Genomic DNA, 6,373 nt, shown 5'->3' with positions numbered 1-6,373 from the left:
GACATGCTTTATTTTACACGGTCTCAGTAATCCCCACTGAGGGCAATGGAATTATTCACACAGGCACTCTCCACTCTCTCTGGAAGCAGCTTTGATGAAGTGGAAAGAGGGGCTGCAGAGAGTCCATTACAGCTCCCTGATTCAAGGCTGCTGGCCTTGACACAAGCAGAGGATCAGGTATATCTGACCATGTCACGCCATACCCGATGGACACCCTGTCACACTGCTTCTCTCCTTTACCCCAAGGGTGTGGAGGGTTGACAGGGACAGTAGTTGGTAGGAATGTCTCTGCCATCTTTACACCAGTGGAGAATTCTCCTGCACAGAGGGAAATATCCACTGGGCTTACCTGGATGCTTTAAAGCCACTTTGCGATGTTTTTGTGGCATAAAACAGCCTCAGTGGACCAGAGAATCCAGCCAACAGTGGTAAAATCAACTTAGCATGTGCCTAAATCCTTAAAAGACTGGTGCATTGGTTTGAACTGTTTCTTTAATCTGTTTAGGGCCAGAATCTGGTATACTCAGGTACATGTAATAATACCTTACTCTAGTGGGTTGCTCCTAGAATAAGGTACCCTTCGACATGAGTAACAATATCAGAATCTGGTTATTATACAGGCTAGTGAAACAGAGAGTCCAGCTGGTAGGCAGAAGCAGCCAAAGCAGGGACTGCTGCACTGGAAGAGAGGGTAAAATGGGACCCAGCCAGCCCACCCCTCCCCTCTCCAACCCCCCACATTTGGGGTGGAGGGGGGGCAGGCTAGGATCCCTTTCTCACCCTGCCACAGGTCATATGGCCTTGGGGGTAAACTTCAGAGAGGAATCAGCCAGAGGCTCCAGCTGGTAGGAGCAGAAGCAGCCAAAGCAGGGGCCTTTGGACATTCAGAGAACTTTCTACAGTTTTGGCTGGACTTTCTCTGTCCTCTGACTGGCCGTTTACTCCAGCTCTCCCTTCTCTCCCTCTTCAGAGTCTTTTCACCTCAGTTTCACTCCACATTTGCCCCTCTTTTCCCTTGCCCTGATCAACCTCATGCCACATTTGTTTTCCATGTAGCTTATCTCCTCCTAATTAAACCCACGCTCCCGCTCCCACAAAAACCTGTGGTGCTAACATGCCCTTTGCTGCCATCACATTGTTCCCTCAACTCATGTGCCCTCCCCCTCCCCCCAGCCCTGAGTCTGTGGTGTTGGCTATTCAGACTGTAAGGTCTTCAGGGCAGGGATCATCAACTACCACGTTTGTACGGTGCCTACCACAATGGAACATGATTACTATGATTAATAATAAATGCATGGCCTAATTTGGAGAGATTTCTTCATGAGGAAAAAAGCTGCTTCTGCTTGCTAGCCAGCTTTCTCTTACAGAACTGTCAGACTGTTCCCAAATCCAAACAATTGCCTGTGAACTTCTGGATTTTTATAAATAACCACGGTATGTGTAAAAGTACTGAATAATGGAATAAGTTGCTTTGCACTGGTAAGCATTACCCTCGAACCCGCTGACACCACCTCATGATTTATATAGCACCTACAGTCCTTCGCAAACAGGCGCTGATTTACAAAATTTGAACAAGAATAAAAACAACAAAAAACAACCCTGCACAGACAACCCACAAAGAGTGACCCATAAAATGACCACTCTGGCTGCCAAGGATATGTTAAATGTCCTTATTAAGGGAGTTGAGTTAACCAACCCAAAACAAGTAAAACAAAATTAACCATACGTTAAACTAAATAGCTATACCTTGCATTCACCTTCCAGACCACTGAACTCTAACTTTAAGTAATCCCCAAAACAGAGGCCTGTACTTGCCAATGGTTCTGCTGAGTTCTGTCCCAGGAACCAGTCCCCGCAACAGTATTCCAGTTATCTCTGTGTGGTGTACATTTTGCTCTGGAAGGCAAATCGTAGTAATAGAGTATTACAGATTTGCATTAGCAGTGCATGTGATCAGTTGGTAAATCGCAAAAAACGAAAAAAACATTTTTTATCACTTAATTTTTGGTGCTGATATTTAGGGAGTTGACAATGCCCCTTTAAGAAATATAATATAGTTGATCAAACCAATTTTAATTTTGAAACTGACAAAATTCAATCTCTTCACTTTTAAACCAGCTCCATTCGGGCCTGATTGCACACACTTTGAGGTTAGTGTCAAAGCTCCCACTGACTTCAGTGATATAGGATCCGGGCTATCATACATAAATGGTTTGGATTACAAGTCCCAGTGGCCTGTCTCTCTTCTAGTATAGTTTGACTTGAATTCTGAAGTTTCTAGCTATGGTTTTCTGCGCTCATTTTCACTTTTGAACACCGTTTGCACTCCAGCCTTGTCGTGGCTGTATTGATTTTACTCACAGAGATTACCAGTGACATCCTGTGTAAGCATATGTCTACACTTAAACTGCTACAACAGCACAGCTGCAGCACTGTACCTGCACCGCTGTAGTGCTTCCGTGTAGACACTACCTATGCCAACAAGAGGAGTTCTCCTGTCAGCATAGGTAATCCACCTCCCCAAGACAAGGAAGAATTCTTCTGTTGACCTAGTGCTGTTTACACTGGGGGTTAGGTTGTTATAGCTACATTTCTAATCTCTCACAACCCTGAGAGATTTAGCTATGCTGACATAAATTCCCAGTGTAGACCAGCCCTCAGTCCTAGTCTGGCTTTCCCCTTTGCTCTGAAGTTGTGACCACATTTATCAGTGTCCTGAATGAGCTCCTGCTAGATCAATCAGCTGACTGTTTTGATCATGGTGGATTCCTCAGTGGCTACTCATACGATTGACTTCAGGAATGTCTTTGGTGTGAAGGTGATATTCAGTGGTTCAAGTCATCCCTAGGAGATATGGTTCAGTCCATAATAATGGGCAATTGTGTGTCATCGCTAAGGGAATTGAATCAAACCAATCCCTTCCCACCCCCCCTCATTTGTTTAAATGTCTGCATTCTTATTGTTTTATAGTATCCACTTGTTTTACTGTTTTTTACTTTGTTGTGGTGCATGCTGAGTGCCTTGGTAGGGGGTGGAAGCTATAGGGGGTGGGGGCACAGGTCGTACTGAGCAAAGGTAGAGCCCAGATCTGACAACCTTACTCATGGTGATTTTAAAGGGACTTCTGATAGGGTAAAGTGCTACTCAAAATAAGGCTGGCAGAATAGGGCCCTAAATTGTCACTATTGTAGAATTTCAAGCTGACAAACTGAAGTTCTCAGTGGTTTTCCAGATTTCAAAATTCCAGAATTAAGCTTATGCTAACCAGGAGAAAAACTGTCTACTCAGACTATCCTGAGAGTTGCTTGTAGGATAGATTGATAATAAACAGGAAGAGGCAAATAGGAGCACTACCACAAAAATACCATTCATGTTATATAGGAACATTGCAATGATAGATTTTGTTATTTGTACCTAAGTATTGGCCTGGAATTCCTTTTTCCTTGCAAACTAAGAAGGAGGCAAACTTGGTACAGTGCTGAATTGTTGTTTGGGAACCTTAACACATTCCCATGGTCTCAGTAGTATCTTGATATATCCTTTGCATCTCACATAATGCTGTATCACCATCAGTCTTCCAGACTCGGTAACTGTGCTGGGAAGACACTGATTTCTTGTGTGGTCTTGTCCCACCTATCAAATGGTATCTAGACATTATTCAAAGTGACAGCAGACTATGATTACAGATCTTTCTAATGTCATGGATCACATCACCTTGAAAGTAGGGGAGGTTCAGGATGACAGACTAAATGTAGCTTGCCACTATCAGCTCTAAGGGATCAAATATCAACCTTTTTACTAAAGAAAAACAAACAGCATCTGTTCTGACAAACAAGGAAAGAAGGAGAAAAACCACAGGCTGAAAGATTAATTTAGAGAGATAAAAGGCCTACCTATCACCTTTACTATCTACATTATTGTTGCTTTACTATAGTACTTTGCATGTATATCACACTTCTTCCCAGGAGATCTTAAAGCACTTAACAAACTTTAATTAATTAAACCTTGCAACACCTTTGTGAAATATTATTGCACCCATTTTACAAATGGGTAAACCACAGAGTCAGTGGCAGAACTCAGAACAAAATCTGGGCATTCTGACTGCTTTAACCATTAGACACACACTACCACAGTTACATCAGTAAAATGAACTGAACTGCTGACAGAAAGTGTCAAAAATCCAGAGCCAAAATAACTAAGCAAAAAGCTTTGCTAGGCCAGGTGTTACAAGTATTCTGAGTCATACAGAACTTGAAAGATGAATGTTTAGTATTGGCAACAAAGTCTGGGATACCATGGCCTCACCACTAGCCATATAAGGTGACTTTAATTGGAAAAAGTTGCAGATGAGAAGGTCTAGAACTAGTTTTCAAATAACTGATACATTTTATTAAAATTGTGTTTGTGATAATCTAGACTGAAAATTGAAATAAATGCTTTTCTTTTGTCAATTCCAACCTGCATAAATGATTTACACACTACATCTGCTCTAACAATCTTTGTTTCTATATTACACGTGTGATCACTAGTGACTGCTATTGCCGACTCTTAATCAAGACCAGTGGATTTAGCTTTCACAATACAAATAGTTACTTGTTCTCAACTTCTTAAAGTTCATAATTCAGTCTTACTGTCATTTCTTTCCTCCTCGTCCCTGTATTTTCATGAAAGGTAAACCTTAATAGAAAGAAACCAGAGTTATTAGCTATTGGAAACTTAAATATGCTACTAAACCAGAATTAAAAGTGATAATGAAATTTCCACTGCTGAAAGCACACTTTGCTAACTGACGTATGTAGTGAGAAAGGTGGTCACATAACCAATAAAAATAAAAAACATGCTCATTTTTAAAAGGCCTCATTCATTTTTGTTTGACTTGGCAGCACACCAAATTAATGTTTACATTAAGATGTTCTTTTTAATTTTTGGTAATTAAAATTAATAGACATTTAACCATTTCTTTTAGAGTCTTCTAAAATCTGTATTTCTGATCAAGAGGTCTGTTGACAAATCATCTCACCAAATCACCAAAATAGATAAGCATTATTAAAACACCTTAGAAGAATAAAATTGATCATACATCGAAATCCAGGTTCCGATCCTACCAAAAAATAAAAAGAAATAAACTCACTGTGGTGCGTAACCTTACTCCAGAGAATAATACAGATCTTAGTAGGTGAGATTTAGAAATGTTCCTCAGTGACCTAGGAGCACAACTCACACTGAAAGAAATTTTGAAAAGCCTGCCCAGTGGGCCTAATACTGCAGCTACTGAATCAACAGGAGTTTTGTAATGGACTTCAGTGGAAGCAGGATTTGACTCAATGGGACTTTCACACAAATGAACTTACGTCAAGTATCTAAATAGTCTGATTAAGCAGTAGAGCTTGTCCAAATTTCCTGTCATAACTTTTTTTCTGACAGAAAACACCTTTTGTACCAAAATGAAAATTTTCATTGACGCTTTTCTCTTTCAACAATAACAAAACAAAAATCAAAACAAAAATTGTTTTTATTTCAGTTGGGAAAAGAGTGAGTGTGTGTTTTTCTTTCTACCAAAACAAAACGAAAATTTTCACGCAATCCCCCCTACCCTAAATTAACTTAAAATTTCAAATGAAACACACATATATATAAAAACAATATTTTTGTTTCATTTGAAATTTTAAGTTAATTGTGGAGGGAGGGTTGCATGAATATATATAAATATATAATATTTAGACCAAGTGGTACACGAAGCAGTAGCTTCTTTCTGAGCTCTGACTTTTTTGCACGATTTTATCTGACAATATTGTGTTCTATTTTTGCTTATTTATTCTGTAAGAAGCTGTAAGCTATATCTCTTTACTTAAAAAAAACAAACCATAGGGTCAATTTCTCTTGGGGAAAAAATTTGGGCCGTCCATCGCAGTTAATGCATGTGGTTAATGCAAAACAAACTGACAAGATTAAACATTTATGCTCACTTTATATTATTATTTTTCATTACAAATATTTGCACTGTACACTTTGTATTGTGTGTTGTAATTGAAATGAATATATTTGAAAATGCAGAAAAACATTCACAAATATTTACAATACATTGAAATTGGTATTCTATTATTGTTTAACAGTGTGATTAAAACTGTGATTATTTTTTAATCTGCCAATTAATTGCAATTTTTTAAATCATTTGACAGCCCTAAAATAAATGTTTTATTTTAAAAAAAGGTCTGAAGTATTTTTCACAATACATTTAGAGGTTCTAAAAGTCTTTGTGAAAATCATCAATTCTACAGGTTTTCCAAACTGATCAAGAGTGGATCATTGTGGGAAAGATTCTGGCATGCTTAATAAATTTCAATAGTACTTTATTCCGGAAGTATTGAATTCA

The sequence above is a fragment of the Natator depressus genome, chromosome 5 (genome assembly GCF_965152275.1).
Source record: "Natator depressus isolate rNatDep1 chromosome 5, rNatDep2.hap1, whole genome shotgun sequence".
NCBI lineage: Eukaryota > Metazoa > Chordata > Testudines > Cheloniidae > Natator > Natator depressus.
Note: the sequence above shows the minus strand (reverse complement) of the source record.